Genomic DNA, 12247 nt, shown 5'->3' on the forward strand with positions numbered 1-12247 from the left:
TCAGGGGTAATTTTTCCACGAGTAGTTGTAAATTGGCTGTGTCCACAGGAGGAGGTGAGTTCAGAGTCTGGCTACGCCGCCATCTTGACTTCCTGATCTCTACCTGTAGATGTCTAATTGTTCCATCACCATTTGTTGAAAAGACTATCTTTCCTCCATTTAATTTCTTTTGCATCTTTCAAAAATCAGTTGGGCATGCTTGTGTTGGTCTGTGTCTGTGTTCTTTATTGTCTTCCATTGATCTATATGTGTATTCCTTCAACAATACCACACTGTCTTGATTACTGTATCTACAAAATCAGTCTTAGTACAAGGTACAGTGATTCCTCCTACTTTATTTTTCTTTTTCAAAATTATTTAAGCTATTCTATTCCTTTGCTTTCTCATACAAATTTTATAATAAGCTTGCCTATATCTACAAAAATTCTTGCTTGGATTTTGATAGGAATTGCTTTAAATCTATAGATCAGCTGGAGAACAATTGACAGCTTTGCTATATTGAGTCTTTCAATCTTTGCACATGGTATGTCTCTCCACTTTTTTAGATCTTCTTTGATTTCTTTCGTCAGCATTCTGTATTTTTCAGCATACAAATCCATATGTGTTTTGTTAGATTTACACCTAGGTATTCTATTTTTTGAGAGTAATTGTAAATGGTATTGTGTTTTTAGTTTTTGTTTTCCATGTTTGTTGCTAATATATAGAAATAGAATTGATTTTTGTGGTTGATCTTGTATCCTGTGAACTTGCTGAACTCACTTACTAGTTGTATGAACTTTTTTGTTGATTCCTTGGGATTTTCTACATGGATAATCATGTCATCTGCAATATTTGGACAGTTTTATTTCTTCCTTTCCAATTGGTATCCCTTTTATTTCCTTTTCTCACCTTATTGCCCTGACTGGGACTTCCACTACCATGTTAATAGGAGTAGTAAGAGTGGACATCCTTCCTTTGTTCCTAATCTTATTCAGTGTTTCATTAGTAAGCATGATACTAACTGTTGACTTTTTTTTTTTTTTTTGGTGAGGAAGATTTGCTCTGAGCTAACATCTGTTGCCAATCTTCCTCTTTTTTTGTTTGAGGAAGATCAGCCCTGAGCTAACATCTGTGCCAGTCTTCCTCTATTTTGTAGGTGGGTTGCTCCCACAGCATGGCTTGATGAGCAGTGCATAGGTCCACGACTGGGATCCAAACTCATGAACCCTGGGCCACTGAAGCAGAGCATTCGAACTTAACCACTACACCACTGGGCTGGCCCCATAACGGTTGATTTTTACAGGTGCTGTTTATTAAGTTGAGGAAGTTCTCCTAAATTTGCAGACAGTTTTCATCATGAGTGGATGTTGATTTTTTTCAAATGCCTTTTCTGTATCTATTGATTGATTTTAAAATATTGAATCAGCCTAACTGGTTTATTCCAGACCTTATTCCACTTGGTTGGGGTATATAATTCTTTTTATATATTGCTGGATTCAATATGCTAGCATTTTTTAAATAATTTTATTTATTTATTTTTTTTCCCCCAAAGCCCCAGTAGATAGTTGTATGTCATAGCTGCACATCCTTCTAGTTGCTGTACATGGGACGCAGCCTCAGCATGGCCAGAGAAGCGGTGCATCAGTGCGTGCCTGGGATCCGAACCCCGGGCCGCCAGTAGCGGAGTGCGTGCACTTAACCACTAAGCCACTGGGCCGGCCCTATGCTAGAATTTTTTAAAAATATTTTTGCATCTAAGTTCATGAGACATATAAACCTGAAGTTTTACATTTTTTTTTTCACTATTTTTGTCTGGTTTTGGTATTAGAGTAATAATAAACTCATAAAATGAATTAGGTAGTACTTGCCCTTCTTCTAGTTTCTGGAGAGATTGTGTAGAATTGATGCTAATTATTTTTTAATGTTTTGTAGAATTCTCCAGTGAAACCATCTGGGCCTGGAAAGTTCTTTTTCGTAAGCTTTCAAATTATGTATTCAATTTCTTTAATAGTTATAGGACTATTCAGATGATCTGTTTTATATTTGGTGAGGCTTTTAACATTTTTGAAGTCTGAAGTCTGGTTTCTCGAAAGCGGACCTTGAGACACCAGTTTGTGGGCTGTTACTTGGTTAGAGTGTGCAATCCCAGCAAGTGGGAGTGAGCAAAAGAGAATTGCAGGAAGAGAGAGAAGCAACCCAGGAGTATGTGACTGAGTAGATCACTGCTTGATGTGAAGCAGGACTAGACGCTTGATTTCACAGGATCTCCCAAGCTAAACATGATTGCTTTTCAGGACATTTTCTCTGGGGGAGGAAGAGAGAAGAATTTATCCACTGGAGCCCATCTTCCATTGGCCAGAGTTTGTCACACAGGGTTAATTTCACCCATGCTTCTGAGCAGCTCCTGTGTAAGTGCCCAAGTGGTCCAGCTCAACTGGTTTCTCACCTCACTGTCAACAGCGAATCTCCTGGACAAGAGCTAAGCCATGCCAGCTCAGGCATGAGGCGAGGCACTGTTGAATTGTGCCTGCACGAGCTGGTTGTTACAGAGAGCAGGACTGGAACAAGTGATCCAAGGCCTCCGAGATAGTGAGGCTGAGAGGATGTTAAGGGTGCAGAAGAGGTGTCTGAGGCCATTGCAGAGCAAGAGAAGAGGGTTTTTAAAAAAGTCAATAGTTGAGTAAGTTTCCAGAAGTCTCAAAAAAGTCTCCTAATGTTTGTACTTAGTCTTCACTTGAAATGTAAGTGGAGTTAGCCTTGACCTTCTGACACAATCTTCCTTCCTTTGGTACAATTGACCTTCATCTTTTGTACACAGGGATAGAGTTTATCAATCTTCCACTTCCTTCATTGAAGACCCCTTCCCGCCTGAGATACTCCACGCTTCTCTCCATGAAGGAGTTCCTCTGGATATCACACAGGCTGTGTCATGGAAGTGCCCCACGTGGAGGAAGAGAGATGGTTCCAGACTCAACTGGATCATTTCGAGTCTGAGGTGGCTCAAGACAAGGGTCTCTACTCTGAATGATTTTATTGCCTTACATGTGAAAAGTAATTTAGGCCACTCCCTGAAACGCAATATTCCAATTTCCATGGTCCCTGGCCTAAAAGGCCACTATAAGAATCATTGGAGGGGTCCAGCCTGGTGGTGCAGCGGTTAAGTGTGCGCCCTCCGCTTCGGCGGCCCGGGGTTTGCAGGTTCGGATCCTGGGCGCGCGCCGATGCACTGCTTGTCAAGCCATGCTGTGGCGACGTCCCACATAAAGTAGAGGAAGATGGGCACAGATGTTAGCCCAGGGCCAGTCTTCCTCAGAAAAAAGAGGAGGATCAGCATTGGATGTTAGCTCAGGGCTGATCTTCCTCACAAAAAAAAAAAAAAAAGAATCCTTGGATTATGCTTCTGTTTCCAGGTAGGACAAGTCTCAACAACCCTAAACCAATGAAAGTTTATTACATTTTAAATTAAATTTTATTTTTTTATCAAAGTAATAAATATACATAATTTTAAAGCCAAATAGTACTTCAAAGCTTATAAAATAAAAACTCTTCCCTGCTTTATCCCTCTTCACTCCTGAATCCCATCCCCTCAGGGCAACCACTTTAATCTCTTTTAGCTGTTTCTTCTGATGTTTTCCTCCATATTTCAAAACAACATGCTTGTGCGGCTCTCTCTTTATTTCCCAATTATATATATATATACATATAAAGTTCTTATTGCAGTGGGTGAAGGTTTAGCACCTTCACACTCTAATTTCCTCTTCTCTATCCTCCAACTCTGGTTCCAGGAGTGGTAGTCCAGACATTTAGTAACTGCTGGCTCCCTGGCCATATCATGCATATCAAGTGAATATCACAAATTTTAGTTTGTTTATCTTAGTAAACAGGGGCCGGCCCCGTGGCTTAGCGGTTAAGTGCGCACACTCTGCTACTGGCGACCTGGGTTCAGATCCTGGGCGTGCACTGCGGTACCGCTTGTCCAGCCATGCTGAGACGGCGTCCCACATATAGCAACTAGAAGGATGTGCAACTATGACATACAACTATCTACTGGGACCTTGGGGAGAAAAAGGGGAAAAAAGGAGGAGGATTGGCAATAGATGTTAGCTCAGGTCTGGTCTTCCTCACAAAAAATAAATAAATAAATAAATTAGTAAACAGCCTAGGATAGTAGATAAATGCTCAAATTCTGGAGCCAGACTTCCTGAGTTTAAATCCTTCTGCCTCTTGTAGCTGTGCAATCTCAGGCAAATTGGTTAATTGCTCTAGGGCTTTGCTGGGGATAGTAATAGTAGCTACTTCGCAAAATTTTTGTGATGATTAAGTGATTAAATATAGGTAGATCACTTACTAATAATAAGCCCTATATGTGTTGGCTATTATCATTATTTTATAATTATATTATTACTACTGTATAATACCCTCCTGCTGAGCCAAGAGAATATAATTGTATTTCCTTTCTTGCACAATTTTTCTTTTCTTCTGAAGTTAATGACTGCCTCATTTTAAAATTTGTTTACTTGTTCACGACCTTATCACTAAAACTTTCCACTTTTCAAAAGAACTGTAAATTCCCCTCCCAATACTATTTCCAATAATCAGGTATTATTCCAGTTATATCCTTTTGTTTTTTTTCTCTTAGATATATTCATACTGGAATCCTTTATGATCCCTTTTCAATTTGGACTGGCTGTTCTCTGAGCCTGTAATACAGCTGCAGTCCTGTAAATCTATTGGACTTTTCTTTGCAAATCTACTTTGTTGGAAATCTTATTTCCTGATACGTCTTCTTTCTTGATTTAATCCAGGGTTTCTCAGCCTCTGTGCTATTGACATTTTGGGCCAGATAATTCCTTGTTGTGGAAAGCTGTCCTCTGCATTACAGGATATTTAGCAACATCTGTGGCCTCAACCCACTAGATGCCAGTAGCAGACCCCTTCCACTTATGACAACCCAAATGTCTCCAGACATTGCTAAATATCCCTGGAGGGAAAAATTGCCCCTTGTTGAGAACTTCTGGTTTAATCCTTCGTTCTGTTGACTTACATCTGACAATAGCTTCCTGAGAAGGGTTGCACAAGATGTGGCTGTTTTGAGACATTGCATGAAATCTTCTTTAATCCATACTTACGTTTGATTGCTTGTTTTACTGAGCAATATAAAACTCAGTGGATTGAAAAATGCACTCTCATCCTTTGCCCTGGCTTGTCAAGCTATCGCTCCATGGTCCTTTAGCTTTCAGGGTTGTTAAGAAGTCTGATGCAATTCAGATTCATTTTCTTAATTTTGGCAATAATTTTAGATATCAATTGCTGCATAATACACCATCTGTAACTTAGTGGTTTAAAATAGCAACCATTTTATTATTTTTCACGATTCTGTGGGTTGATTGGGGCTCATCTATCTTGCTTGGGGCCTCTCATGTGGTCTTCCTCTCTGTCAGAGGGCAGATGGGGCTGGAATATCCAGCACAACTTCATTCACAGACATGCCTTGGCCGGATGGCTGGAAGATGACTCAGCTAGGACACTGAAAGGGCTGAGCCTCTCATTCTCCATGTAGTTTCAGGACCTTTCTCTCTTCTCATGACCTCTCCATGTGGTCTCTCCAGCAGAGTACCCTACTTCTTACATGGCAGCTCAGAGCTTTCAAAAGCAGAAGCTGCAAGATATTCCTAAAGCTTGGGCCAAAAGCGAGCACATCACTTTTGTCCCATTTTATTGGTTAGGGTGAGTCTCAGGGCCAAACCAGATTCCATGTGAGAGGGGACTATGCAAGGGTGTGGATATTGGGAAGCACAGTTCATTTGGTCCATCTTTGGAGACTAGCTACCAAAGCTACCACATTTTTATTTCCTGAGACCTCTTTCTTGTTTTCTGAGGGTTCGTTTTTTATAGTGCTTTGTTCTTCCTTCATGGATGCACTATCCTTTCTTTTCTTTCTGAGAACCTTAATTATAATTTTAATATCTTTTCTGTTTCTAGTTCCTTTGATTTCCGTTTCTTCTGTTTTGTTTTTTTGTAGTTGGATAGAAGCTTTCTTCAAGATCCTTAGCTATCCACTGAGAGCAAGGCTCTAAAAAAGCTGATTGGATCTCAGGAATAATTGCTGTGGCTTGTCAAATCATTGCCTTTACTCTATGGTGATGTGGCAGAGAAACAGTTGTTTTATTGTGGGTATTTTAAATGTCATTTTTTCCCCCTGAGGTTCTCCAGTTTCTCCAGAGAAAGATCGTCCAATCTTTAGCCTGGGGGGAATTTGTTTGGCAGTCAGCATTCTTGAGGCCAAGCTGCTGAAGGAGACTGGATGCCAAAGGTGATAATCGAAACTTCCTCTGAATCCTCCTCTTGTCAGTACAGTGCCTCTTCTCCATCCTTCACTGTGATGGTATCCTGTCTGAGGACTCTTGATTTGTTTTTTCCAGAAAATAACCTAGTTCCTTCTATGATAGAGAGAAGGAGTCACCTGGCTTCTCATACTTGAGGAGAGAATCTGAGGGACTAACTGCTTGTTATATAGATTTTCAACCTAGTGTCCTGTTTTCCGTCCCACCCCTCTTCCCACTTTTGTATCTGCTGCCTCCAATTTCTGAGCCTTTTCAAGTATTCTAGAACACAAATCAGCTTAATTCTCATCAACCTTCCCCTCTGCAGACACTTAGGTTTTAGCTTTTCCAGCCCTATGATGTCAGTTTCTATTCCTCTCTTTGCATTCCATTTTGCAAAACTTTGCTGGTATCTCTTGCCTGTTGATTTCTCCACCCTGTTCTATCTGTCCTTATGGGTTTATAACTTTTACTCTTATTTTAGTGGAAACTCAGGAGGGAGTGTCGATAAACTCACGTTTAATTCACTATCTGTATCTTAAAGACTTTTTTCTTTTCTAAAGCCCAGAAGATGATATTTATAAATTTCCTAGGTTCAAGATCAAACAACTTCATCAATGGTAAGTTCTATCTAACTTCATCTAAGCTACTGCAATGCATGATGCAGTAGTTCTCAACTCCGGCTGTATGTAAGAATTATCTATGTAGCTTTGAAAAATGCTGATGCCTGGACCCTACCCCAGATCAAATTAATCAGAATCTCTGAAGTGGGAACATGCAGTGAATAATAGATTTTTCTGATGCGTAGCCAGGGGTGAGAATCAGTAGTGTGGTGCCTGGGCGGAAGTGGTGGTGCTGGGGCGGCAGTATCTGAAGTCTGAGCATTTGATTCCAAGGTCTGATGACTCTTGCAAAATACACACACACACTCTCTCTCTCTCTCTCTATCACACACACACACACAAACATGCACACACACTTTCTCACTGGCTTCCTATGTAAGGTTTTCCCTGCCTAGCTTTAGAGAATGAAGTATTTGGGCCTGTTTCTACCTGCCCTGATTTTTAATTTTCTATTCTATTCTGAACCACTGTGAACCTCACCAACACTAGGGGGCACACATATCCAGAACCTTAATTTCAATTACCTGTGGGGTAAGAAATCTCAATTCTACCTCTTAGTTAGTCCATGATAAAGGGAAGCCTCAGGGTACCTAAGATTAAGACTCACGACATGTTGTGGAGGGAAAGGAAAAATTTAAACTGGATAATCTCTCAGCCTTCCTGGACTTTAGAAGTTTGATCTTCCTCAGTCTTTGCATAGGTACGTTAAATTAGGTAACACATATAAAGATTCTTTGAAAAGTGTAACGTGCTGGAAGCTGTTTCTAAAAAATCTAAAATGTGTGATTTTACAAGGACTCACAACAAGATCACAAATTAATAGTCAAGTATCAAGTCAGGTAAAATCTTTATAAATTAAATCTCAGAAAGAAAGTAATGAAGCAGTAATTTGACTAGACCCTGAGCCGTGATGATGGGATGTCCCCAATCACGATATGATTGATTTTTCAGGTTTTGACATTCTTGGCTGCTCAGTCTAAGTATCACATCAGTTGTTTTGATACTTCCCGTTACTTACATGCTTGTGTTCTCAAACTGTAAGATTCTCGAAACTAAATTCATTCTTAGTGTCCAGACATGATATTTGGATATAAGGCATGTATCACTATATGTTTTCTTCCAAGCTGTAGATGTGTTAGACATCATCATGATAGCAAGAAAATTAGTCACCCTCAGTCGTATATTCAGTCATATATGACATGCGTGTGTTTTCCTCACATGAGAAACTACTCTACTCTCATCAATTGTGTAAGTGTGTGTGTGAGTGCACACAAGCACTCATTTGTTCATTTGAAAAATAGTGATTGAGCACCACTCCGTGCTCAGAACTCTTCCAAATGACGGGAAGTGAACTAAACTGTTCACTAAACCAGTGAACAGAACACATAAAATCCCCTCCCTCACTGAGCTTACATTCCAATGAAGTCTAGGTGTGAGGTTTGCATGTGTTCGTGACAGTACTTTGGCGGGGTACCTCATTTGCCTGTCTACCTCAGGATTTTTGCCATAACAAGCAGGCTACCAGGATATGAATTGGAATGAAAACTCAAGATTTTCTTAGAGGAACAGCAAAAATACTTCTGGTTGGGCCCTTCAGACACCAAGATGCATGGTCCTAAACAAACAGAGAAAAGCTCCCTTAAGTTACATCCTCCAAATCAATTTTCTAAAAGAAATAACAACATACAAAGGTCAAATTCAACTTTTTAAAAGTATTACCTGCTCGTTGGGGTTAGCCCCATCACTGCTCATTGCTCCCTTATGTTGTCACGCTCAGTAAGAGTTAACTGTGCTGTGGATTTTTTTATTCCCTTGTCGCTAACATTCTGGAACCCACTCAGGTGCTGACCATATCCCTCCTCACAGACCTGCAGTGGGCAGCAGGGCAGTCTGAACAGGCCATCTGCTGGTTTTGTGACAAGTGCCTTCTGAGAACAGTCTGTGAATGAAGGAATACAGATTGTCTCTCTAAAAGTGGTTTTCTAGCCTCTTTTTAAGATACCCATAGGAGAATTGAGTTCTGCGTTTGGCTGTTCTTTAGTAGGAGAACCAAGGAAAAAGGACCTTGGCTTCCTAGTCTCTGTGAGTAGAAGGGAACTTATGTTTTGTCCCCATCTTTTAGCCAAAACTCAGGAACCTGGGAGCAAAGCTTCCTGAAATGGACAGGCAGGCTCGTATGAATATGTGCTACTTCTTGATTTCTGCTGTCCTCTTTATAAATAAACTGGTTTTTTTCATGAGATAACATCAGTGTAAAAGAGCATTAAGTATTTCACAGCGCACACATGGATTTTACTGGCTTATCCTTTCCTGAGTAGCAGCTGGGGAATGAATCACACAGAACCAGTCTTCTTGACCACTCGCTAATAAACAGAAATCATTAATGAGCCCAGGTTACTATTTACAAATCCTAGTTGAATGCTTTTAGACCCAAGTAACTTGTTCTGTTTTCTGCTGCCTAGATGATAATATTGTCAATCTCAAAATTTCATTTAAAACTTACAGCATCCTCCAACACTGGGAATTGATACGGCAGGCAGTTCTGGTGCCTGCATTGCAGAAGGGTCCTTGTAGAGGACAGAATTAACACACTCCCAGGTAACTAATGCATTAAATATTATTGGAATTGTGGCAGAGCAATTTCCAGCAAAAATGCTAGTGCACCACTTCTGTATAGTACTGAATTGTCCACAACACTCCCATCTACTTTGTCTTATTTAAATCTCATTGTAAGTCTGAGAGAAAGACATTATTACCCCCTATTTTACAAGGGAAGGAACTGAGGCTTAGAAAGTTTAAGTGATGTCTCATTGCTAGCACCTGCTTGAGGTTGGACCTGAAACCTATGAGTGTGTATTTTTTTTAATTGTGGTAAAAACCACGTAACATACAATTTACTGTCTTAACCATTTCTAAGTGTACAGTTCAGTAGTGTTAAGTATAGTCTGTTGTGCAACAGATCTGCAGAACTTTTTCATCTTGCAAAACTGAAACTCTGTACCCATTAAACAACAACTCCCCATTTCCTCCTTCCCCCAGCCCCTGGTAACTACCATCCTGCTTTCTGTTTCTATGAATGTGTAGATATCTCTTAAAAGTGGAATCCTACAGTATTTGCTTTTTGTGATTGACTTATTTCACTTAGCATAATGTCCTGAAGGTTCATTCATGTCATAGCATGTGACAAGATTTTCTTCCTTTTTAAGGCTGAATAATATCCCATTGTTTGTAAATAAACAAACAAACATTTTATTTATCCATTCATCCACTGATGGGCATTTGGGTTGCTTCTACCTTTTGGCTATTGTGAATAATGCTGCTATGAAAATGTTTATACTGATATTTCCTTGATATCTTTTGGATATACACACAGAAGTGGAATTGCTGAATCATATAATAGTTCTACTTTAATTTTTTGAGGACCTACCATACTGTTTTCCATAGTATTTGCACCATTTAACAATCCTACCATCATTGCATGAGGGTTACAGTTTGTACATGCTGACCACTACTTATTATTTTTCTGTGTTTTTGCTAGTAGCCATCCTAAAAAGTGTGAGGTGATTGAAACTCTGACTTTTGACTGCAATTTCAGCAAGTCCAGTGCAGATCATACTGCAACACAGAAACTACACCACATTGTACCAACCACAGCTGCCTACAGAAAACACAGGAGAAGCTGTCAAAGATATATGTGGTCTTGTACCTTATGGACTCTTCCATCTATGATCAGCATGGTTCATATAGTAACAGAGAGGATCTATAGTACAATGCTGCTGTGGACTGAATTGTGTCCCCTCCTCCAAATTCATAATTTGAAGCCATAACCCCCAATGTGATGGAATTTGTAAATGGGGCCTTTCAGCGGTAATAGGTTTAGATGAGGTCATGAGGGTGAGGCCCTCATGATGAAACTAGTGTTCCTATAAGAAGAGACGGCAGAGCTCGCTTGTTTGCACATTCTTTCCCTGTGCATGCACAAAGAAGAGGTCATGTGAGCACATAGTGAGAATGTGGCTGTCTGCAACCCAAGAAGAGAACACTTACCACAAACTGACCATGTTGGCATCTTGATCTTGGACTTCTAGCATCCAGAACTGGGAGAAAATAAATTCCTGTTGTTTAAGCCACCTAGCCTGTGGTATTTTGTTATGGCAGCCCGAGCCAACTAGGACCAGTGCCTTACCCATTGCTTTCCTCCTTAACCTTATCCAGTGTCTGCTTCTACCAGTGATGGTGAATGGGGCCTGATCTTTAGTCACAAAGCTGCTAAGTTCCAAAATCTTATTAAACAACAGAAGCTCAGGAGAAAAGGCTATCATCAATAATAAATTATCTTAGATGAATAAAATCTGGACATAGTAAAGAAATCCCCACATATACAGATACGAGTCTTTAGAATGGGGTTTGGAAATACAGATTTCTGAGAATGTTAGAGTAAATGCAAATGGTTATCCTGTAGTTCTATCTGGACATAGGGGCCTAATCATTTCATACGTCTCCACCCAATGAACCTCTGATTTCTCCTTCCCACCCTTTTCCAGAACAGATTCTGTAACAGCTTCCAAGATGTGAAGGAGATTTTAGACTGGCTTCATTGTACTATTAATGTCTTTGAATTTAGTCTTGGCCCATATTCTTGGCAGAAAATAATTTCTGTGTTTGCCACGCAGGGAGAGAGAAAAGGGCATTGAGCAGCCAACTGCTCTCTGATCACCATTGGAATCTTTCTCCATTTAGACAAGCAAAAGAGAGGGGAAATATCTTGTTTCACTGGCTCATATTGATTTCCTGGTCATGCCTGATACCTGCCTGTGGATAGACTTAATGGCTGCAGATAAGTGAAGCGTGGTGAGCTAAAGGAAGGGGGGCTAAAAAACATCACCTGAAAATGCATGGTTTGTGTGGGTCTGAACAAAAAGAAGGTGGCTTTTAGGCTGCAATTTACTGTGGCCCAGCCAGGCTAGGCACTGGGGAGAATTTAAATTGTGGTCACTGGACTCCTGATTGGTGGATGAAAGGCTTAGGATCATGTGTAGTGAGGCGCAGAAACGGGATTCAGCTACCGCCATTACATGGAGTGGGCTGGAGATGAAGGGACACTCCCCGGATCTGCTTTGTCACCTGGCCTCTTAGGTGAGCTCCCTTTGTATCCCTGTTGGGCTCCCTTTAATACTGGGGTGCTGGATTTGGTTCAGATGATAAATAGGGACTGTTTGGACTGTATCCTGATCACGATTCTTCACTCTCTCCCTAATGCTGAGCCTTTACTGCATAATAAATGTTTGTGCCACTCAATCATCACTCAGTATGCACTACCTT

Source organism: Ceratotherium simum, chromosome 7, assembly GCF_057802395.1.
Source record: "Ceratotherium simum simum isolate JZ-2026a chromosome 7, ASM5780239v1, whole genome shotgun sequence".
NCBI lineage: Eukaryota > Metazoa > Chordata > Mammalia > Perissodactyla > Rhinocerotidae > Ceratotherium > Ceratotherium simum.